Raw genomic sequence first — 25,243 nt, forward strand, 5'->3', positions numbered from 1 at the left:
TATTAGCATTCTGGTATATTTACTACAAACATTTTCATTTGTCTTTTAATTATCTTTACTTGAAAAGATTTGCATTGTATGTAGTTAAATATATTAGTTTTTTTAAAGCTTACTTTTATTGCTTTTTATTTTTAGTTTTTTTTTTTTTTTTCTTTTTTCTTTTTTCGGTACGCGGGCCTGTCACTGCTGTGGCCTCTCCCATTGCGGAGCACAGGCTCCGGACGCGCAGGCTCAGCGGCCATGGCTCACGGGCTCACGGGCTCAGCCGGTCTGCGGCATGTGGGATCCTCCCAGACCGGGGCACGAACCCGTGTCCCCTGCATCGGCAGGCGGACTCTCAACCACTGCGCCACCGGGGAAGCCCCTTATATTTAGTTTTTAGTACAGGGTGAATTTTGTCAGAATTGCTTGTTGAATACTTTTCCCCTTTCCCATTGATTTATAATTTTTCCTTTATTGAGACTGAATTTAGTTTTCCATTGATCATACAGTTACATCTGTTTCAACATCATGTTTTCCTGTTATTGTTCATTCTTTTTCAACATTTTCTAAGGTATTCTCACCTTCTCATTCTCTGTGATAAACTATCACATCTTGTATCACATTAAAAAAAAAAGTTTCTTTGGGAGTTTGATATGGTACCAAACCCCTATATATTTAGGTAGGAAGATTTATATCTTTATAACATTCAGTTTTGCCTTTCAGGGGCAAGGTATATCTCCATTTATTCAAATATATTTTTATAACTCTCAATTTGATAGATTATTTTTCCATTTATTTCCCAACTTCTCCATGGATGCATCCCCTGTCATTTATCTTCCCCCTCCTCATGTGGTCATTAATGATTTAACGGCATCTGTTGTCTTCTCCACTATATTGTAAACTCCTAGAAGGCAGGAATCATAGCTTACATTACTTTTGTACCCCCCATCACAGCTAGCAGTGTTATGCATACACAGAAATAATAGCTGTGATCTAGTACAGATGTCAAGTGGGATGAAGCATGGGACTTCCCTGGTGGTCCAGTGGTTAAGACTCCGCATTTCCAATGCAGGAGGTGCAGATTCAATCCCTGATCGGGGAACTAAGATCCCACATGTCACATGGCGCGGCCCAAAAAAAATTCGGGGTGGGGAGGCAATGAGAAGATTAGAAAGGAGAGGGAAAGAATGGGAATTTGGGATTAGCAGAGGCAAACTATTTATATAGAATGGATTAACAACAAGGTCTTACTATACAGCACAGGGAACTATATTCAATATCCTGTGACAAACCATAATGTAAAAGAATATGAAAAAGAATATGTATGTGTGTGTGTGTGTGTGTGTAACTGAGTCACTTTGCTGTACAGAAGAAATTAACACAACATTGTAAATCAACTATACTTCAAAAAAATTTTTTTTAAAACAAGGAACATTAGAATGGAGAACCAGTGTTGACCTTTCATAGCTTCACGTATGACCTGCAACTATTCACTTAACACCCTGCCCCCATACTACACCCTGAGCCTCAGCTGCATGTTTAAAAGTCTAAATAATAGGACTGCTGTAAAGATTAAAAGGTAACTTCATAATTGTTCATATATATAGGGTGACATGTACAAAATTTTTACTGCATTGTTTCCAATAGTAAAAAGCTGGAAAAATGTCAATCAACAAGAAGTTGGGTACAATAAAGAAATAATACATGCATTATGCTGTAAGTATATTATATTCGTAAGTGCTATACAGCACTTAAAATGAATGAACTAAGTATTCATATGGATAAACTGAGAAACTTCATATTGAGCAAAAGAATCAGGTTGCAGAATAATACAGACGGTTTGATAAAATGTATATAAATTTAAAGATATGCAAAACAATGCTACATATTACTACTGATACCCTAATGCAAGGGTCAGCAAACTGTGATCCACAGGCCAAATCCAGCCCACCCAGAACCAAATTTGCCCTTTTGTTTACATATTGTCTATGGCTGTTTTCACACAACAATGGCAGAGTTAGGTAGTTGCGACACAGTCCACGTGGTCTGCAAAGCCTAAAATGTTCACTCTGTGGCCTTTATAGAAAAAGCTTGTGGGACTTCCCTGGTGGTCCAGTGGTAAAGAATCCGCCTTCCAACACAGGGGACGGGGGTTCGGTCCCTGGCCAGGGAACTAAGATCCTACATACCGCGGGGCAACTAAGCCTGCATACCGCAGCTACAAGAGCCCATGCACCCTGAAGCCTGTGCGCCACAACTAAAGAAAACCTGTGCGCCACAACTAGAGAGAAGCCCGCGCACCGCAACGAAAGATCCCGCATGCCTCAACCTAGATCCTGCGTGCAGCAACTAAATCCTGACACAGCCAAAAATAAATTAAATAAATAAATAATAATTAAAAAAAAAAAAAAAGCTTGTGATCCCTGTCTAACCTATAGAGACATGCATGGAAGTGTTGAACCCACATTCAGAACAGTGGTCCAGAATGACTGGGCAGGTACACAGGGAATTTCCATAGCATCTGTAATGCTCTCCTTAAACTAGGGGGTAATTACAACGAAGCTGATGATATTACTTAGTTTTGCATGTTGGAAATATTTCATAATAAAAAAGATTGAATGAAATTCTATATGTGAAAATGTTCCTCATCTATAAAGATATGCAAACTCCTACAGGGATTCTCTGTTTCTTCCATACTTTTACACACACACACACACACACACACACACTCTTGAGGCTTTGAAGAGGAAGTACTTCCTTCCCATAAAACGTCTGGGGACTCAAACTGTGGTCAGTGAGGTGCTGTTGGAAATTTTGAGTGGCACAATGAAATCTATGTTCAAGAAGATTACTCTTACGAGAAGGCAGGATGAGGAGGGCAAGCAGTGAAAGAGGAGGAAGATTCAGGAAATTCTCATTCAGGAAGTGAGATGATTAGGTGCATAGCAGGGTGGTTTCTGTAGAGATGGAAAGGAAGAGACCTGAGTACCGTATACAAAGAGGAGGAGGAAGGAGAGAAAGCAGGCTGATGATATGAAGTTTAAGCCTTGAGTATGCGTGGAAGCAGGGACAAAATGTTTATTTTACTTTTGTTTATTTGTACTATGGTGTAATGTAAGCCATAACTTAAGACCCAGGATTAATTTCAGAAGTGGTAAGCACTGTTTGTTTTTAATGTGATAAGACACAGAGTGACTGGTAGCCTGGACTCCTACTCTCTGGTTATCAATTTGTACTTGTTTAGATACTGTGTGTCACAGGGAGTTCATAGTGTATGGAGTTCCTCTGATTTAGCACAAACCATTTGCAAGAGACCTTGGAAAGACCCTGCTCCAATTAAATAGCCTTGACTCTGATTTTGAAGAATCTCAGCTCTCAGAAGATGAAGATAAAAACCAGTTACTTGCGCTGGTACCCTATGAACTCTCCACGCCCAAAGTCACCATCCTTGGTGACATTTTTCTCAGATGAACCCAGTTGTTGGTGGCAAAGCATACATTTTGTTGGATATCTATGTAGTCCATTCATAAAGGGCAGGAGAAAAGTAAACTTTTTCTAGCCATCATAATTTCATGCCCAGGGGAAGCCCTGGATTCAGCCCAAGGCTGGAAGAATGTTCCTAAGGGAAAAGAGAAAGGAGCTCTAGGAAAAACGGTTTTATCTTTCCAGGGATTTGGTCTTCCCAGAAGCAATCAAACTGAAGTATCGGGATGGCCCAAAAGTTCATTCGGGTTTTCTGTATGACGTTATGAAATTTTTGGCCAACCCAATAATTTTTTACAGGGCAAAAATACAGATTTAAGAAAATAGATCCTTTCTGAAGTGCAGAGAGATTTAAAGGACAACGTGTGGCCAGTAGTGACCACGTGTCAGACATGATGTCCTCCAAACAATATGGTCATTGTGATCACATTATTCTGAGGGTGGTGCCCTATAGGAACTAGATGGCCTTTACTGCTATCATAGTAAACTTTACATTTTTTGTGGACATAGATTAAAATAATATCTACCATTTTATGAGTGCTTACTATGTGGCAGCTTTCATGCTATGTTATCTCATTTAATCTATAATAAACTAAGCAGGTATTAATATACACACATTGTAAATGAGAAAACTGAGGCTCAAAGAGATTAAGCAACTTTTCCGAGGTCACGCCACTAGTAAGAAGCAGAGTAGGGATGTAAACCCACCATCTCACTCTAAATTCATGCTTTCTCACACAATGCTCCCACTGAGACTGTCATTAACTGCTCACCAACACCTAGTGAGGGTGAATTGGCATTTCTGCAAGGTCACGTCTGCCTAAAGCATTTCAACATTAGCTGATCGCATGCACAATTAAGTAAGACTCTCCAGGGTTTGCCTGTTATGTTATTTTGTTTCTTTTCAAACTTCTTTTGCTGTTTCTGAAGTCTCCATTTAAAGGTGTACTTCCTTCAGGTGATGTACAATAAAAATGCTTTTCACCCAACAGACCTCTACAGCTTTTTGCCCTTCTGTGCTCTGGAGGTTACACAATGGGGCACAAAGAGTGGCTGACCTTTATTTTTAACTAGATGTAAAAGAAGCGCTTGCAGTAGAGGTCCCCAGGGCCATGAACCTGAAAGTAAGGGCTGCTTACATTTTGTACCCTAGGCAACTCATTTGTCTCACTCAAGTCCCCTTGCTTCTCAGCCTTCTTGGCTAGCACCAGCAGTCAAGACTCCAGCAAGACTTTCATAGCACTGGGCACCTCTTCGAGAGTGTGTCCGGTTGTAATTCTCCCTTTGTTTTTTTGGTGATTTGGCTGTCTGTCTCCCCATTGGACCATCAGCTCCAGGAGAGCTCACTCTGGATCTCCAGTTCCTAGCCCACTGCCAAGTACATATTAGATACAGAGTTAATACTTATTGATTGAATGAATAAATGGATGAATGAATAACTAAATACATAAATGAATGAATGAATGAATAGTATACCTTACTAGATACCCATTTTTAGAATCAGTCTTGTTTAGCCATAGGATCAATAGTAAATAGAGTTGTGGAAGGACAGCACACCTAAGAGCTGAAGAAGGACTTATTATTTTTTTTAATCACACAAAAAACCTGACAACTAAGGCTGCTTCCCCACAATGTAGCCCTAATTAGTGAACTAAATTTATTCTTGTTGGAAATCTCTTAAGCAGTGAGCCCCGCACATTTTATAAGTGAATTGACCAGCCAGGAAATAGTTTTAATAATCCTCCCAAATCTCCTTTTGTTAATTTCTCTTCCTTGAGAACTACCAGGAATAGTTTTTTTATCTTCTTAACATTCATAGTTGGGAAAGTTTTTCCCCATTATCTGCTGTAGTCAAAATGGTCAAGAATTTGGAAAATGTTATACTTTCCCCATGACTGACCTGTCATCTTTTTTCAAATAATTAATTAGATCTTCTGAAATTTTATGACTATTATTTACATAAATTATTTGTTATTTGCAAAAGCGGCCACCACAACTTCTTCCATTCCATGTGCCCTTTTGCAATGAGAGTTTGCCACTACCCATCGATAGGTGAAGGCTATTTCCCAAGCCCTTGAACAGGTCTGGTGACTTCCTTGACCAATAGAATGATGGAAGTGATGTTGTGAGACTTCTGAGCTAGGCCTTAAGAGGCCTTGCAGCTTCTGTTCTCTCAGTCTAGGAATGTTGCCCTGAGACTGTCACGCTACAATGACAGTCTCAGGGCAGCATTTTTTTTTTTTTTTGAAACTTCAAACTCATTCACGAGATATTTATTAAAATAACACATTTAGGGGAAAAAAAATCAATACAACTAGACGCCCCAGATAAAAAACCTAATGGAGAGAGAAGTCGGCTACCCAAACTGGCCCAGTTGACAGCCACACCAAGACTCCAGACATGAGTGAGTCCACCTTGGACCTTCTGTTCCATTTGATCGTCCATCAGAAAGAGTCCCATGAGTGAGCCCAGGCAAAACCAGCAGAGCAGCTGATCTGCTGAAATATGAGAATTAATGAATCATTACTCTTTTAAGTCACTAAGCTTTGTGGTAGCTGTTACAAAGAAGTAAATAATTGCTACAGAAATTGGCACTTAGAAGGGGGATGCTGTTTAAAAAAAACAAAAAGGAGGCTAAAACATATGGCTTTGGCTTGGGGATTGGGAGGTGGGCAGAGCCTGGAAGGGCAGTGAGAACACGGATAGTGAACATTGGAAGAGTGGTGAGGAAATCACTCTAGGAAGCTGGAAAAGGAATGGGTCATATCTTGCAGTCACAAAACAATTGGCAAAACTGTCCAACATGTGGTAACGTGGAAGATACAAAATTTCCTAATGAACCTGTGGGTTTTGTTTGTTTGTTTCTCTCTGGTCTGGTTTGGTTTCAGGAGTGGCAGAGCCTCTTTCCGACAGAACTCCAGGTAACTCTGTGGCTCAGTGTGAGATTAAGGAGCTTTCCAAGTAGTATGGTGAATGTGTCAGGTGGTATTTTTAGCAGTTCATGATAAGGTAATGAAGAGAGAGAGAGATTATGGAAGGAGCTGTTCATTTTGAAAGCAGAATTTGGAGTAAATATGAAAGGTTCAGGATGTGCTGGGTCAAAAAATAAGACTGTTTTGCATTTTTGGTCTCGCCATCTGGCATAAGAGTCTCAAAGTAAGAAATGACTCCATGGTAAATATCAAATCATGGGTGCGGCTGTAAGATCCTTTGCTAAGAGCTCACAAGAAGTAAGGAGGTACCTAGGAGACCCTCTCATCCAGGTAAAAGAACTTCTAAGAATGTCGGGGCATTATCTCACAGCATTGTTTCGCAGTAGTTTAACATGTCCAGAGTAGAAAGTCTATCTCAAACAAACAAACAAAAATTATGGGTATAAGTTTCCAGGCATGGAGTGAGTCCCAGAAGGACTCATAAGAAATCCACAAAGTGTTTGAGCAAATTGCTTTAGTGAGAGCAATGCCATCACAAACTAAAAGCTGACTTTGCAATCCCTCTCATAAGTAAGTCAAGTCTATTTTCCCACCCTTGAACGAGCTGTTACGATGACTTGCTTTGACCAATAGAATTTTTCTACTTCTGAGGGTAAACCTCAAGAGAACCTTGTGACATCTGCTTTCACCCTCTTGGAATGATGTCTTGAGACCACCATGCCAGGAAGAAGCCAGGAATGAAGTACTCTAGGAGAAAGAGACTGGGCCGTTCCCATTAGCCCCACTGACAGCCAGCATCAAGGCCCCAGTCATGAGTGTGAGACCTACTTGACCCTCCATTTGGCATCAGTTATGTGAATGAGCCCAGGAAAAACCAGGAAAGAGCCACCTAGCCAACCCACAGAATTATAAGAAATAATAAATCATTATATTTTAAGCCATTAACTTTTGGGGTGGCTTGTTACATAGTACTAGATAACTGATACCATCTCCCAAAATGAACAGTATGGCATGTGGTCTTTTGTCCTAGTGGGTCTCAAAAAGAGAGCACTTGCTGAAGAATACTACATTTACTCTTTAAAAAATGGCATTTCAATGTCAATTTCCAATATCAATGCCAAGTAAATTCATTCACTCACCTATTTATTCAGTCAATATACATTTATTGACTCTGTCAGGTACTGGACAGATAAAGGCAAAAAAAAAAAATCATGATCCTTCAAGAAGCTTAGTAGAAAAGTCAGGTAAGGGCAACCCAATTAAAACGTTATGGGAAGTGAGAGAGTGGTATGGACATATACACACTACCAAATGTAAAATAGATAGCTAGTGGGAAGCAGCCGCATAGCACAGGGAGATCAGCTTGGTGCTCTGTGACCACCTAGAGGGGTGGAATAGGGAGGGTGAGAGGGAAACGCAAGAGGGAGGGGATATGGGGATATAAGTATACGTACAGCTGATTCACTTTGGCAGAAACTAACACAATAATGTAAAGCAATTATACTCCAGTAAAGATGTTTTAAAAAAATGGTATGGGGATTGCTATGACAGAGGTAAGCACAAGTCCCTTCAGGAACACGAGCAAGGGCAGTCATTCATTGAACATGCATTAATTCTCCACTATGTATCAGGCTTTGATCTAGGTCTTGGAAATAGAGGGATGGATGAGACAGAAAAAAAAAGATCCTGTCTTCATGGGGATTACATTCTAATGAGGGAGATGGATAATTTGCAAGTAAACAAGTAATATGACTTCCAGTGGTGCTAATAAGAAAATAAAGGAGATAAGGGATAAAGTGATGTGGCTGGATACTCTTTCAGAGAGGATGATCCTAGAAGAGCTCTCTAAAGAGTGGACATTTGACCAGAGATGTGCAGGAGAAGGAGGAGTGAGCCATACAAGGGGGAAATAAGTCCAGGCAGAGTGGTCAGCAAGCACTAAGGGCCTGGGCTTGGGGCACGGGAGGAACAGCCAAAGCCCAATGAGGTTGGAGCTGAGCGAGCAAAGAGGCAGCATAGGAGATGAGGTATGAGAGTAAGCGGCTCTCTAGGGCCTGTCAACTATGGCAAGGAGTTCTGGTGTGTTCTCAGTGGTAATCACTGGTGGTTGTTAAGCATGGATGTGACTAAGAGAATAAGGGAAGTCTTCCTGAGGGTGGAGGGCTGGTTCTTGAATTTAATCTCAAAGGAGTAGGCATTAGACTAAGCAAAAGGCATGCAGTGGGGATGGTTATGGGAGGAAAATAACATGCTGTGTTCTGAGCGACCATACATTGTCCTCTGTGCTGTAGTGAGTGGATTTAGCTCAAATCAGTGGAGGAAGGATGGCCTATTCAAGAAACAGTGTCAAGAAAAATGACTATTCCTTTGGGGGAAAAACATTAAAGGGTCCTATCTTGTATCATTCTTGAAAAATAAGTCTCAAGTGGATCAAAGACTTTTAAAATGATAAAAGTTATTGGGAGAAAATATAGGAAAACACCCTTATGATCTCTATGAATTTAGAGACTGAGAAAGACTCATTAAACAAGAAACAAATAGGAAAAGAATCAATTTGACTACACTAAAATCAAGAAGACAGAAATCAAGACACCATAAACAAAACTAAATATATGAAACAAACTGGGAGAAAATGTTTACAACATAAATAACAGCCAAAAATTAGTACAAACAATATATAAATAAGTCCTATAAATAAAAGCAGAAAAGATAAACAATCCAAGGGAGAAACTGGCAAAGGATATAAAGAGGAAATTCACCAAAAGGGAAATACAAGCGGCCAATCACAACAACCAGGGAGGGCTCATCAAGTCTTTAAGATGCTGATAACTGAAGTCTCCAATCAGCTCTCCTAGACTGACCTTTGGGTTAGTGCTGAAAACTCTCCACTCCCTCTGCTCCCGGTATAGTTATTAGACAATACCCTAAGAGCTTTTGGGAATCTTCACAATTGTGCTGGCTCTTAACAAATCGCCCCTGTCAAGCTGAGACATTTGTGGACTGGTTCACCTGCTCTCCCATCATTCTAGATTTCAAGTTCTCCTAGCCTCCAACAATATTGGGGTAGCAAGGAGAAGACTTTGGAGTCAGAAAGACCTGCCCTCATATTCAGGTCCTGCTACTTCCTAACCGTGTGACCGGAGACAGGTTACTTGCTTTCTTTGAGCCTCAGTTTCCTCATCTGTAAAATGAGTATAAGAACTTCCATTCAGGGTTATTGTGAGAAGAAAATAGGCTATTTAGGCAAAGCCTGTGACATGTTGGTACACACTCTTGCACATACACAGTTCTTTTCTTTTCCTTCCAAGCACAACTATTGAGTATTCCATGAACATGTGGCCAGATTTTGGAGGTGTGGAAATAAGAGGAAGGACAGGGATTACATTACTTTCCTTCTCCAGCTCGGGGGAGAGGCAGAGGTGTGTGGTGGAAAACAATGCTGCAAGTCCTGACGAAGTGTCTCAGGACAAGAGAGTCTGGCCAGTACTTTATCAGCTAACTCGGAGTTGCATCAGACATATTGCAACATTCTCAGCAAAACAGATAAGTTCACGGTGCAAATGGCACAAGTCCACCATTTGGAGGGTGGGGGAGATAAAGACGTCTATCATTTTATAAAATCACAGCTAAAAACCCAGCGTTGGCTTTCTCTATCTCTCTTGTCGGATACCACTGAGTGGTTCTAAGGCAGTATCAGTGGCATTATCTGATTTCTTTAAAGCTCAGGTGAGTTTCTCAGACAAAAAATCCAGCATGAGTCACTTGCATCCCCTTCCCCAGCCCCTTCCTTCTAAATAAAACTCAGTTAAGAGAAATGACCCAGGCTTCCCTAATAGTTGTCTACTTCCTTGGCAGTACGCAGACAAAGAGATGCCTTATCTGAATCTGACATTCAGACCTTGGACAATTTTAATAGTAAAGTTCCTCCTAACATTTTCCATCTTATTTTAATATTTCCATCTGATACCAATATAAGAAATGGAAAACAATAGAAACGTTTACAGTAGAAGTCAAAAGAGAAAGCTTTTTAAACCTACTCTCCTCCTAGGAAAGAATTTCATTTCAATAAAGCATAGCTTAAATGTCATCCTAGTCTTAGATCTGAAGTCATCTGCCATTAGTAATATTTCCCAACTCACACCAGGATTTGATAAATCACAGCACGCTACACAGGTGAAATTGCCTATGGAATCAGAACAGAGACATTTCCGAAATTTACGGTCTCCCGTGATTCTCCTGGGCAACCACAGTGTTAAAAAGATATTCCTAAGTAATTTTTCAATAAGGAAACCAGCTTATTTTTCAATTAATTTTGACCCATGAACCTCTGCTTCTTTGTTTTGAAGAGTTTCTTTTACTTTTAAAAAAATTATCAGGATTTACATCGAACTCTACCAACTTAGAATTCATTCATCGACCAAACTTCCTGATGCTAAAGAGAAGCTTCCAATGACAACTTCTCCTCTGCTGCCCTGAGATGGATACCGTAGCCCAGAGGAATTAGATACTCACTCGGATTGTCTTAGGTTGGCGATGAACTTTCAAAGTCCTGGGAGGATTCTGAGTCCAGTCTTCCTCTCCAAAACCCAGTGACTTTGCTACAAATCCTCAGAATCTGATTTTGCATTGGGGCGAGTCCAGGAGACAGTGGGGTGAGGAGGAGGGAGTTCCAGCAGGAGCTGTGGCCGATCACAGTCGGCCTTCCCACCCAGCAGCCGCATCTCTGCCTTGGCTCTGTTCCTCATGGACAGAGATTAGTCATTAACAATCCTTCCCCTGCTAAATGATATAAACATAGAAAGGAACCTTGGGACAGCCTCGAGATTCCCAGGACGAACTCCCAGAGCCCCTGGGTAGGGACTGTGACAAAGCAGGGGAGCCCTGAAGCTCACCTTTTAAAACACTTCTCTGTAGGCTGCGTTTTAGGGTCCTTAGCACCCAGATTTCTACACACATCATCTAAAACTGAATCGTCATATTCCCTCCCTCTCTCCAATTGCTTTTAATAGCTCCACCACCTCCCAGGGACTGAAGTTAGCAACTCTGAGCCTTTTTGACCCTTCCCTCTCCCGGGCTTTCTATAACAAGTAATAACAGATTCGTGTAGATTCTATCTTTGGACTGTCTCTTATTTCCAACCCACTGTGTTCCTCTGCTAATTTGGGCCTACTGCAGCTTCCTTTCTAAAGAACACTGTTGGTTGGCCCCATAACTCGTCTCTCCTTTTCTTTTTCTGTTTTCCAAACTGCACAGCAGTGTAAAGCGTAGGGCTCTGGTCAGATACCTACCCATTTGTTGCAACCTTGGGAAAGACACTCAGCCTCTCTGAGACTTGGTTTCTTTGTCTACAAGATGGGAATAGTGCAACTATCTTACATGCTGTGGCAAAAATTACATGCCTAGTTTAAAATACATAACATGATTAGAAAAGTGCCTGGCATACAGCGAGCACCCAATAAATTTTAGGCACTATTGTTTATCAGTTGAACAAATACTGGTTATCTGCACACTAGGTACCCAGCACCTTGGTAGACAGTCTCCTAATCAAAAATCTCCAATGGATTCCCGTGGTCTAAAAAATATACTCTAGGGCTTCCCTGGTGGCGCAGTGGTTGAGAATCTGCCTGCCAATGCAGGGGACACAGGTTCCCTGGTCTGGGAAGATCCCATATGCCTCAGAGCAACTAGGCCCGTGAGCCACAACTACTGAGCCTGCGCGTCTGGAGCCTGTGCTCTGCAACAACAGAGGCCGCGATAGTGAGAGGCCCGTGCACTGCGATGAAGAGTGGCCCCCGCTTGCCACAACTGGAGAAAGCCCTCGCACAGAAGTGAAGACCCAACACAGCCATAAATAAATAAATAAATTTTATATATATATATATATATATATATATATATATATATATACTCTAAATGGTATGGCCTGACGTATAGAACCCCCTCCACCCTGATAGCCCTAGTCTATCTATCTAGCATTTTCTCACATCCTGTCTCTTCAGAGACCCCAACCTCTTACCCACCTATGCCAAGCTCTCCTCCCTCCATGCCTTTGCATATGCTCTTCCCTTTACCTGAATAGCCTTCCTTTCATATCCACAGACCCATCTCAAATGCTGAGTCCCCCCTGAAGCCAACCCTGTTTCTCATCTGCCCCTATGGTGCCCACCAAACGCCCCTCATCCTTTATTTATAATTCTCTCATTGTCCCTTAATTCCTCTGGCTTTGTACATTATAGTTACCTACTTAGCTCTTTGACAAGAACAAAATTCTGGAGGACAAGCACAGTAGCAGACTTGCCTCTGTATCAATCCCTGGTCTTAGCACAGTGCTTCTCATGGACAAAGTATTGTATAACTATTTTTTAATTGAATCAATGAGTGAGCTGAGAAAATGATAACTTTCCAAAGTAGTGAGCCTGTGCACACACATGGGGGGGGTGTGTGTGTGCACGCCAATGTTCCCTATTATAAAGTTAGTGGAAGGCCTACGGTCAAATTTGTTAGGAAAGCTGTTTTTTACTTCTCTCATTAAATAGCATGTATAGGTCCTGCAGGCTCAGACTCCCTACCCACCGTGGGCTCCCTCTAGACTGAGCACACCACCCACACCCTTTCTCACAAGGAGGAGGGGGAGCCCAGCCCTTGTAAACTCTCCCTTGCCCATTTGAAGAGTCTTTGCCATGACATTCACTGGGCTCTGCAGCTCTGGGCTGCCCGAGAGGCTCCTGCAAGACTCCCAGACAAATTCTTCTTGGATGGTGAGAGCCTGTGTTATGATCTCATTCTCTTCATCAGCAGTGGAAGGTATGGGTTGAGGACACGGACTCTGGAGCCTACCACCTGGGTTCAAATCCCAGCTCTGTCACTGATGAGCTCTGTGACCTTAGACCTTTTACTTAACATTTCCATCTCTCAATTTTCTCATCTGTGAAATGGTAATATAAATACTACCCATTTCGTGGTGTTACTCTAAGGATTAAATGAATGAATGTATGCAAAGTGCTGGTACATATAGAGTATCTGATACACAGAAGTGCTACATAAGCATTAGCTGTTATTGTTTTCTCTGAGCATTTCACACAATCACATTTGCATGATTGGACTAGATCTGAAAGATCTAGAGTGAAAGGTATTGAGGAGGAGAAAAGGGAGCATTTCAGGCTAAGGAAAGGCTCTGAGGCAGGAGGTAGCTTAGAGGATCCCATGAAGCAAAGAGAAGGCCAATGTTTCTCAACTAAGAGTATGGAGGAGCCTTGAAGAAATAGGGGTGGGATAGGTAGGGGCAGTGATGTGCTGGGAAGTGTTTAACAACGAGCTCTCAGAGTTGGGGACACACACACACACACACACACACACACACACACACACTTACATATACATATACACTCACTTATTTAAAAATTTTCTGATATAACAGATGTTTAACACACGTTTTACAAATAATAATAAAATGTACAATTTTGTGAATTATAAATTCCAGGTGGCCAACTGATTCTCACAGAATGCTTTCATTGAGTTTTGCTGAACTCTTGTATTGGTAGCCAATTTCTGGCTGCAGTTCAAGCATGATTTGACAAATGGAACTGCACTCCATTCCACTAATTCCTTCCCAATACACTTATTTTCCTGAAATCACACATGTGATGTACTGTTAAACTCTTAGTCTTATACAAATTGCATTCATTAAACCAGACCCTCTTTCGGCTCCAAAACTGCATAGGTTGGAAATTCACTCATTTATCAGAAACATAAACAGCTTCTTTGCTGAATTAAATAACAGTTTTCAAATACTGGAAGAACATTTCTTCAGTTTTTTGTGTGTGCTCTTCACAATGTAAATAATCTGTATTATTAACATCTCCACAACTTAGACCAGAGGTCAGCAAACTTTTTCTCTAAAGGGCCAAAAGTAAATATTATAGGCTTTGTGGCCTCATCTGGTCTCTGTCATATTTTTCAACCTATTAAACATTTAAAACCTCTTCTTAGCCTACAGACTATACAAAAACATCCACAGGCCAAATTTTGTCCACCAGCCTTGGGTTGCCAACCCTTTAGACCAGTGGCTCTCGATGGGGAAAAGAGGGGGCAATCTTGCCCACCAGGAGATATTTGGCAATATCTGGAGACAGTTGTGATTGTCACAACTTGGAGGGAATGCTAGTGGCAACTTGTAGGTAGAGACCAGAGATGCTGCTAAAATCCTACAACGTACAGCACATCCCTCTAGAACAAGGAATTATTGTGCCCCAAATGTCGATAGTGCTGAGGTTGAGAAACACTGTGTTAGACAATCACCAAAGCAGTAAATGGAGTACTGACTTGTGGATTTTGCTCATACACATGGTGTAAATATTCTCATTGTGGCCAATTTCAAACTATTAGTGTGATGTCACTGAACAGACTTGGGAAGAGCTGTACAGAGGCACACTGTTACTTAGGGTTTCCACTGTTCAGATACAATAGACGTGAATAGCTATGAGAGCATAGACAGTTGTGAAATATAGTAAAATAGTTAGAATGTGATGAGTTTTAAGTAGTTATTACCTTTGATTTAAAATGTATTTAATTATAAGTTTATGTAATTTAACTTTTAATGGCGACTATGTTTAACAACCAGTTCAGAAAAACCTGAAAATTTAAATTAACCATGGGTTCTCTGAGCCAGGGCAAGCTGACTCAGCACACCATTGGGGGAATGAGGGCTTCTTACGTGTTGTCCTTCCAAGTTAGGAGCTACGAAGTATTATCTCCATTTTTCAGATGAGGAAAGTAAGACTCAGACGTTCAACGACTCATCAAAGCAAGAAAGCTGGGCTTTAAATTTAAGTTTGTTTTCTCCAAAGCTGCTATATTTTCTTCTATATTTTGTTCCACTATCAACCTAGGCAAAGTGAGATCAAAATATTTATTCTATGAAATGCGTCTCAATACTGGCTTATTTTAATTAATTGCTGAATAGAATACAGATGAAGGAAGTCATTAACATATTGTTAGTGACCAACTCTGGAATGGTATTGAGTATATAGTAGAAAAGTCATTCTGCCAAAAAAAAAGATCTCCATTCATAAATGTTATTTCTTGGTTAATATGTTGGCTTCCTTATCTTCTCCAGGATCCCTCCTTTTTTTGAAAATTTCTCCCCCCAACCTTAACGAATGAGGTCACCCCAGATCAGGGACTGTAAGAGATCCTGAAGCGAAAGGGAAGTAGAATGGGTGAACTTTGGATATTGGTGCAGTGAGGGTGCAACCCCACCTAGGAAGTCTGAGTAATCACCAGAGACAGAGAACAGAGCCAGGGCACTCAGCTTCACAGGGTGGTGACCACAGGGGGACACTGAAATGCACAGAGGAAGGAAAGGAGGGAGAGCTTGGATAATCAAGCTGGCCTCTTTTCCTACTGGCTCAGACCTGGCTGTGAGCATGAATCTCTGCCCCAACTTTGAACCTATCAGTGTGTCTGCAGTGGTCCTTACACTATAGCTTTGAGTAACGGCTTTTTCCTAGTAAGGCACCACAACCTTCAAGAAGCTGTGCTTTCAGAAACAGAAAACGTTTTCAAGACGTAGGGCAACGAGGTAGGGGCAGTGTCTAAAGCATGGGTGTTAGTGTCAGGGGCTTGTGTTTGAGTCCTGACTGGTCCTGCCATATGACCTTGACTGGTCTTGCCATATGACCTTGAGCAAGCCAGTCTCTGGGTATTAATTTTCTCCCCCACCCCTAATAATAACAAGAAAAGAATGCCTATCTCATAGGGTTATTGTGAAGATCAACATGAAATGTCACATGAAAATGTGTGGTACAAAAATCAAAGGGAAGCATCTGGCAGGCCCCATTAGATGTGAAATTTTCCAGAAACTAGAAGCCCTATAGGGACTCCACCCACTTCTGTATTCAGCTATTCTAAATGACTCACTGGGGGATTCCCTGATGGTCCGGTGGTTAGGACTCCGTGCTTCCACTGCAGGGGGAATGGGTTTGATCGCTGGTTGGGGAACTAAGATCCCACATGCCACATGGCATGCCCCCCCAAAAAAAAAAAAGCTTCTAAGTGACCCATTGAAATCACTGGGTCTACACTGGAGAGAGAACCCTCCTGTAAATGTTGAAGAATGTAGCTGAACCTTCATCTGAACCTGGATGGCCAGTCCTAATGCTCAAACTTTTTAAAAAGAAAATATTTACAACCTGTTTTGTGGAATATGTAACCCATAAGAGAAAACATTACTATATTTTACTTAGGAAGATTCAAATGAGTTTCTCCACTCATCCTAGATCAAATGCACTTTGCTTTCTGTATCTTCCCTGCCCCTCTATTTTTTTGAGGAGTCCTTTGTTGTTGTTGTTTTGTTAATTACACAAGTGGTTACGGTCATGTAGAAAAATTAGAAAATATAGATAATCTTAAAGAAAATAAAATTCACCTATATTCCTACAACCCACATATTCATAGAATACACTATCAAAACTGCGATATATTTTCTTCCAGACTTTTAATGAAGAATAGATACACCCAAGTCTTCTCTTTTCATAAGAAAATGGGATCATGTGGTATATACGGCTCTGAATCTGCTTTTCTCATTTAATGTATCATAAATATTTTGATATTACTAAATATTTCACTACATATACAAAATAATTTAATGGAGGTATACTATTGAATTCACAGGGATATGCCCTCATTTGACCAATTCCCTACTGTTGAACCTTCGAATTGTTTCTAATATCCCTCTATTATAAATGATATTGCATTGGTCATCCCTTGTAGCTAAATCTTTGGCTACACCGGTGATTATGACCTTGGCCTTGTTTTCTAGAGGTAGAATTACTTGGTCAGAGTGAACACGTTTCTAAGATGCTATAGTAAACTGCCTTTAGAAAGGTGGTGCCAATTTATATCCCCCCCGTAGGGTCCAAATGTGTCTATTTCTTGCCCCTCTGCCAGCACGTGGGGGCCTTGGCGATTCTTTTTTCCAGAAGAGCTTTCTTGTGAGATGCCTCCAGTCCTCACCTACCCCTCCCAGTAGAGAATCAACATGGACATTCAAGCAGGGTTTTTGAACTGTGTGATATAACCCATTGTGGTTCCCAAAATCAATTTAGGGGGTCATGACCAGCATTTGTTTGTTTTCAATGAAATAGTATTTTTAAATAGCATAGCAAATATTTCCTTTGCAAGTAGAAAGGTAAGTACTGCTTAATGGAGCTGTTTCGCTTATATATGTGTGTGTTGATGCGACCTAGATTTCAGTATAACACAGTTGTAAGGTCAAAGTTTCGAAAGTTTGAAAAGCATGGGATCAGTCAAAAGATCATTGAATCAGTGCCCATGGACTTGGATTCTGGATGTAATTAGGTGGAGAAGGAAGCCAAGGGCAAAGAGAAAGGGCACACATCCCATTTACTATCTCCGGTAGAAAAATGTTGATAGAAATGTGATAAAACTCTCAAAGGTGCACATAAAACCTAAGTCATGGTTATATAATAGGAGATATGATCAATTTCAGGGTGTAACAGGTAGTCTGGAGCTCTCTTCTCCATATATTTTAGTCACATTATGTCTATGGTTATAGCTCTGACTTTGCCTCTGCCCAGCTGTGTTTGGAACTTATCAACCCAATCTCTCTAAGCCTCAGTTTCCCTACCTGGAAGATGAGGATGTTCAACCAGATGATAGCCAAGGTTCCTTCCATGCGTGGTGCCGAGGGTCTGATGGAGGGATCAGCTGTGTTATGCTGATCCATTGTAGTTTCCTGCATCCCATTCACAGGACTGCTTCATGAGCAAGTGACCTGTTCAGTCACACAGGGTCCCTCACTTAGAAGACCCTATGTTTGATTTAACACTCTGCTGTCATTCTTTTGAAATTCTTAATTTTTCAACAAAGGTCCCCATATTTTCATTTTCCACTGAGTCCCACACAGTATATAGTTGGTCCAGTGTACTAATTCAGACAATATGAAGTCATCCTGATAAGAAAGCAGAATTCTTGGAGGAGAAAGATGGCAGAAGAGCAAGACGCGGAGATCACCTTCCTCCCCACAGATAATCAGATATACATCTACACGTGGAACACCTCCTACAGAACACCCATTGAACACTGGCAGAAGACCTCAGACCTCCCAAAAGGCAAGAAACTCCCCACGTACCTGGGTAGGGCAAAAAAAAAAAGAATAAACAGAGACAAAAGAATAGGGACGGGACCTGCACCAGTGGGAGGGAGCTGTGAAGGAGGAAAGATTTCCACACACTAGGAAGCCCCTTCGTGCGCGGAGACTGCGGGTGGTGGAGGGGGGAAGCTTCAGAGCCGCGGAGGAGAGCGCAGCAACAGGGGCGCGGAGGGCAAAGTGGTGAGATTCCCGCACAGAGGATCGGTGCCGACCGGCACTCACCAGCCCGAGAGGCTTGTCTGCTCACCTGCCGGGGCGGGCGGGGCTGGGAGCTGAGGCTTGGGCTTCGGTTGGATCCCAGGGAGAGGACTGGGCTTGGCGGCGTGAACACAGCCTGAAGGGGCTAGAGCGCCACGGCTAGCCGGGAGGGAGTCCGGGGAAAAGTCTGGACCTGCCGAAGAGGCAAGAGACTTTTTCTTCGCTCTTTGTTTCCTGGTGCTTGAGGAGAGGGGATTAAGAGCGCTGCTTAAAGGAACTCCAGAGACGGGCGCGAGCCGTGGCTAACAGCGCAGACCCCAGAGACGGGCAGGAGACGCTAAGGCTGTTGCTGCCGCCACCAAGAAGCCTGTGTGCGAGCACAGGTCACTCTCCACACCTCCTCTCCCGGGAGCCTGTGCAGCCTGCCACTGCCAGGGTCCCGGGATCCAGGGACAACTTCCCTGGGAGAACACACAGCGCGCCTCAGGCTGGTGCAATGTCACGCCGGCTTCTGCAGCCGCAGGTTCGCCGCCCCTCCCTCCTCCTGGCCTGAGTGAGCCAGAGCCCCCGAATCAGCTGCTCCTTTAACCCCGTCCTGTCTGAGCGAGGAACAGACGCCCTCCAGCGACCTACACGCAGAGGCGGGGCCAAATCCAAAGCTGAACCCCGGGAGCTGTGCGAACAAAGAAGAGAAAGGGAAATCTCTCCCAGCAGCCTCAGGAGCAGCGGATTAAATCTCCACAATCAATTTGATGTACCCTGCATCTGTGGAATACATGAATAGACAACGAATCATCCCAAATTGAGGAGGTGGACTTTGAGAGCAAGATATATTATTTTTTCCCCTTTTCCTCTTTTTGTGAGTGTGTATGTGTATGCTTCTGTGTGAGAATTTGTCTGTATAGCTTTGCTTTCACCATTTGTCCTAGGGTTCTGTCCGTCCGTTTTATTTCTTTTACTTAAAAAAACTTTTTTTCTTAATAATTATTTTTTATTTTAATAACTTTATTTTATTTTACCTTACTTTATTTTATTTTATCTTCCTTCCTTCCTTCCTTCCTTCCTCCCTCCCTCCCTCCCTCCCTCCCTCTCTCTCTCTCTCTCTCTCTCTCTCTTTCTTTCTTTCTTTCTTTCTTTCTTTCTTTCTTTCTTTCTTCTTTTTCTCCCTTCTATTCTGAGCTGTGAGGATGAAAGGCTCTTGGTGCAGCAGCCAGGAGTCAGTGCTGTGCATCTGAGGTAGGGGAGCCAACTTCAGGACACTGGTCCACAAGAGAACACCCAGCTCCACATAATATCAAACGGCGAAAATCTCCCAGAGATCTCCATCTCGACACCAACACCCAACTTCACTCAACGACCAGCAAGCTACAGTGCTGGACACCCTATGCCAAACAACTAGCAAGACAGGAACACAACCCCATCTATTAGCAGAGAGGCTGCCTAAAATCATAATAAGTCCACAGACACCCCAAAACGCACCACCAGACGTGGACATGCCCACCACAAAGACAAGATCCAGCCTCATTCACCAGAACACAGACACTAGTCCCCTCCAACAGGAAGCCTACACAACTCACTGAACCAACTTTAGCCACTGGGGACACACACCAAAAACAATGGGAACTACGAACCTGCAGCCTGCAAAAAGGAGACCCTAAACACAGTAAGATAAGCAAAATGAGAAGACAGAAAAACACACAGCAGATGAAGGAGCAAGATAAAAACCCACCAGATCTAACAAATGAAGAGGAAATAGGCAGTCTACCTGAAAAATAATTCAGAATAATGACAGTAAATATGATCCAAAACTGTGGAAATAGAATAGAGAAAATGCAAGAAACATTTAACAAGGACCTAGAAGAACTAAAGATGAAACAAGCAATGATGAACAACACAATAAATGAAATTAAAAATACTCTACAAGGGATCAATAGCAGAATAACTGAGGCAGAAGAACGGATAGGTGACCGGGAAGATAAAATAGTGGAAATAACTACTGCAGAGCAGAATAAAGAGAAAAGAATGAAAAGAACTGAGGACAGTCTCAGAGACCTCTGGAACAACATTAAACGCACCAACATTCGAATTATAGGGGCTCTAGAAAAAGAAGAGAAAAAGACAGGGACTGAGAAAATATTTGAAGAGATTATTGTTGAAAACTTCCTTAATATGGGAAAGAAAATAGTTAATCAAGTCCAAGAATCACAGAGAGTCCCATACAGGATAAATCAAGGAGAAACACGCCAAGACACATATTAATCAAACTATCAAAAATTAAATACAAAGAAAACATATTAAAAGCAGCAAGGGAAAAACAACAAATAACACACAAGGGAATCCCCATAAGGTTAAAAGCTGATCTTACAGCAGAAACTCTGCAAGCCAGAAGGGAGTGGCAGGACATATTAAAAGTGATGAAGGAGAAAAGCCTACAACCAAGATTAATCTATCCAGCAAGGATCTCATTCAGATTTGATGGAGAAATTAAAACATTTACAGACAAGCAAATGCTGAGAGAGTTAAGCACCACCAAACAAGCTTTACAACAAATGCTAAAGGAACTTCTCTAGGCAAGAAACACAAGAGAAGGAAAAGACCTACAATAACAAACCCAAAACAATTAAGCAAATGGTAATAGGAACATATATATCGATAATTACCTTAAATGTAAATGGATTAAATGCTCCAACCGAAAGACACAAACTGGCTGAATGGATAAAAAACAAGACCCATATATATGCTGTCTACAAGAGACCCACTTCAGACCTAGGGACACATACAGACTGAAAGTGAGGGGATGGAAAAAGATATTCCATGCAAATGGAAATCAAAAGAAAGCTGGAGTAGCAATTCTCCTATCAGACAAAACAGACTTTAAAATAAAGACTATTACAAGACACAAAGAAGGACACTACATAATGATCAAGGGATCAATCCAAGAAGAAGATATAACAATTGTAAATATTTATGCACCCAACATAGGAGCACCTCAATACATAAGGCAAATGCTAACAGCCATAAAAGGGGAAATCAACAGTAACACATTCATAGTAGGGAACTTTAACATCCCACTTTCACCAATGGACAGATCATCCAAAATGAAAATAAATAAGGAAACAGAAGCTTTAAATGATACATTAAACAAGATGGACTTAATTGATATTTATAGGACATTCCATCCAAAAACAACAGAATACACATTTTTCTCAAGTGCTCATGGAACATTCTCCAGGATAGATCATATCTTGGGTCACAAATCAAGCCTTGGTAAATTTAAGAAAATTGAAATTGTATCAAGTATCTTTTCCGACCACAATGCTATGAGACTAGATATCAATTACAGGAAAAAATCTGTAAAAAATACAAACACATGGAGGCTAAACAATACACTACTAAATAACGAAGTGCACTGAAGAAATCAAAGAGGAAATAAAAAAATACCTAGAAACAAATGACAATGAAAACACGACGACCCAAAACCTATGTGATGCAGGAAAAGCAGTTCTAAGAGGGAAGTTTATAGCAATACAGTCCTACCTCAAGAAACAAGAAACATCTCAAACAACCTAACCTTACACCTAAAGCAATTAGAGAAACAACCAAAAAAACCCAAGTTAGTAGAAGGAAAGAAATCATAAAGATCAGATCAGAAATAAATGAAGAAAACAATAGCAAAGATCAATAAAACTAAAAGCTCGTTCTTTGAGAAGGTAAACAAAGTTGATAAACCACTTTTTTTCTCATCAAGAAAAAAAAGAGGAAGACTCTAATCAACAGAATTAGAAATGAAAAAGGGCAAGTAACAACCGACACTGCAGAAATACAAAGGATCATGAGAGATTACTACAAGCAACTCTATGCCAATAAAATGGACAACCTGGAAGAAACAGACAAATTCTTAGAAACGCACAACTGCCAAGACTGAATCAGGAAGAAATAGAAAATATGAACAGACCAATCACAAGCACTGAAATTGAAACTGTGATTAAAAATCTTCCAACAAACAAAAGCCCAAGACCAGATAGCTTCACAGGCAAATTCTATCAAACATTTAGAGAAGAGCTAACACCTATCCTTCTCAAACTCTTCCAAAATATAGCAGAGGAAGAAACACTCCCAAACTCATTCTACGAGGGCACCACCATCCTGATACCAAAACCAGACAAAGATGTCACAAAGAGAGAAAACTAGAGGTCAATATCTCTGATGAAAATAGATGCAAAAATCCTCATCAAAATACTAGCAAACAGAATCCAACAGCACATTAAAAGGATCATACACCATGATCAAGTGGGGTTTATTCGAGTAATGTGAGGATTCTTCAATATACACAAATCAATCAATGTAATACACCATATTAACAAACGGGAGGAGAAAAACCATATGATCATCTCAATAGATGCAGAGAAAGCTTTTGACAAAATTCAACACCCATTTATGATTAAAAACCCTCCAGAAACTAGGCATAGAGGGAACTTTTCTCAACATAATAAAGGCCATATATGACAAACCCACAGCCAACATCGTCCTCAATCGTGAAAAATTTAAAGCATTTCCACTAAGATCAGGAAGAAGACAAGGTTGCCCACTCTCACCACTCTTATTCAACATAGTTTTGGAAGTTTTAGCCACAGAAATCAGAGAAGAGAAGGAAATAAAAGGAATCCAAATCGGAAAAGAAGTAAAGCTGTCACTGTTTGCAGATGACATGATACTATACATAGAGAATCCTAAAGATGCTACCAGAAAACTACTAGAGCTAATCAATGAATTTAGTAAAGTAGCAGGATACAAAATTAATACAGAGAAATCTCTGGCATTCCTATACATTAATGATGAAAAATCTGAAAGTGAAATTAAGAAAACACTCCCATTTACCATTGCAACAAAAAGAAAAAAATATCTAGGAATAAACCTACCTAAGGAGACAAAAGACCTGTATGTATAAAACTATAAGACAGTGATGAAAGAAATTAAAGGTGATACAAATAGATGGTGAGATATACCATGTTCTTGGATTGGAAGAATCAACATTGTGAAAATGACTCTACTACCCAAAGCAATCTACAGATTCAATGCAATCCCTATCAAAGTACCACTGGCATTTGTCACAGAACTAGAACAAAAAATTTTACAATTTGTATGGAAACGCAGAAGACCCCGAATAGCCAAAGAAATCTTGAGAATGAAAAACGGAGCTGGAGGAATCAGGCTCCCTGACTTCAGACTATACTACAAAACTACAGTAGTCAAGACAGTATGGTACTGGCACAAAAACAGAAAGACAGATCAATGGAACAGGATAGAAAGCCCAGAGATAAACCCACGCACATATGGTCACCTTATCTTTGATAAAGGAGGCAGGAATGTACAGTGGAGAAAGGACAGCCTCTTCAATAAGTGGTCCTGGGAAAACTGGACAGTTGCATTTAAAAGTATGAGATTAGAACACTCCCTAACACCGTACACAAAAATAAGCTCAAAATGGATTAAAGACCTAAATGTAAGGCCAGAAACTATAGAACTCTTATAGGAAAACATAGGCAGAACACTCCATGACATAAATCACAGCAAGATTCTTTTTGACCCACCTCCTAGAGAAATGGAAATAAAACCAAAAATAAACAAACGGGACCTAACGAAACTTAAAACCTTTTGCACAGCAAAGGAAACCATAAACAAGACCAAAAGACAACCCTCAGAATGGGAGAAAATATTTGCAAATGAAGCAACTGACAGAGGATTAATCTCCAAAATTTACAAGCAGCTCATGCAGCTCAATAAGAAAAAAACAAACAACCCAATCCAAAAATGGGAAGAAGACCTAAATAGACATTTCTCCAAAGAAGGTATACAGATTGTCAATAGACACATGAAAGAATGCTCAACATCAATTATCATTAGAGAAATGCAAATCAAAACTACAATGAGGTATCATCTCACACCAGTCAGAATGGCCATCATCAAAAAATCTAGAAACAATAAATGCTGGAGAGGGTGTGGAGAAAAGGGAACACTCTTGCACTGCTGGTGGGAATGTGAATTGGTACAGCCACTATAGAGAACAGTATGGAGGTTCCTTAAAAAACTACAAATAGAACTACCATATGACCCAGGAATCCCACTACTGGGCATATACCCTGAGAAAACCATAATTCAAAAAGAGTCATGTACCACAATGTTCATTGCAGCTCTATTTACAATAGCCAGGAGATGGAAGCAACCTAAGTGTCCATCATTGGATGGATGGATAAAGAAGATGTGGCACATATATGCAGTGGAATATTACTCAGCCATAAAAAGAAACGAAATTGAGTTATTTGTAGTGAGGTGGATGGACCTGGAGTCTGTCATACAGAGTGAATTGAGTCAGAGAGAGAAAGACAAATGCCGTATGCTAATACATATATATGGAATCTAAGAAAAAAAATGTCATGATGTACCTAGGGGTAAGAGGGAAATAGAGACACAGACC

General features: G+C 40.9%; 1 protein-coding gene across 2 annotated transcripts in view; it reads right to left on the minus strand.

Annotated features, from left to right (window-relative positions):
- Window positions 1-11,023, minus strand: part of NR1H4 (nuclear receptor subfamily 1 group H member 4) — a 66,225-nt gene extending 55,202 nt beyond the window's left edge. The window contains exon 1 of one of the 2 annotated variants that reach the window (XM_060164795.1): window positions 10,911-11,023. The gene's annotated coding sequence lies outside the window, so the exon portion shown is untranslated. The remainder of the gene's footprint in view (window positions 1-10,910) is intronic. The other variant, XM_060164796.1, reaches the window with a different exon arrangement.
- Between the last annotated feature and the right edge of the window lie 14,220 nt (window positions 11,024-25,243).

This window comes from Lagenorhynchus albirostris, chromosome 11 (assembly GCF_949774975.1).
Source record: "Lagenorhynchus albirostris chromosome 11, mLagAlb1.1, whole genome shotgun sequence".
Lineage (NCBI taxonomy): Eukaryota > Metazoa > Chordata > Mammalia > Artiodactyla > Delphinidae > Lagenorhynchus > Lagenorhynchus albirostris.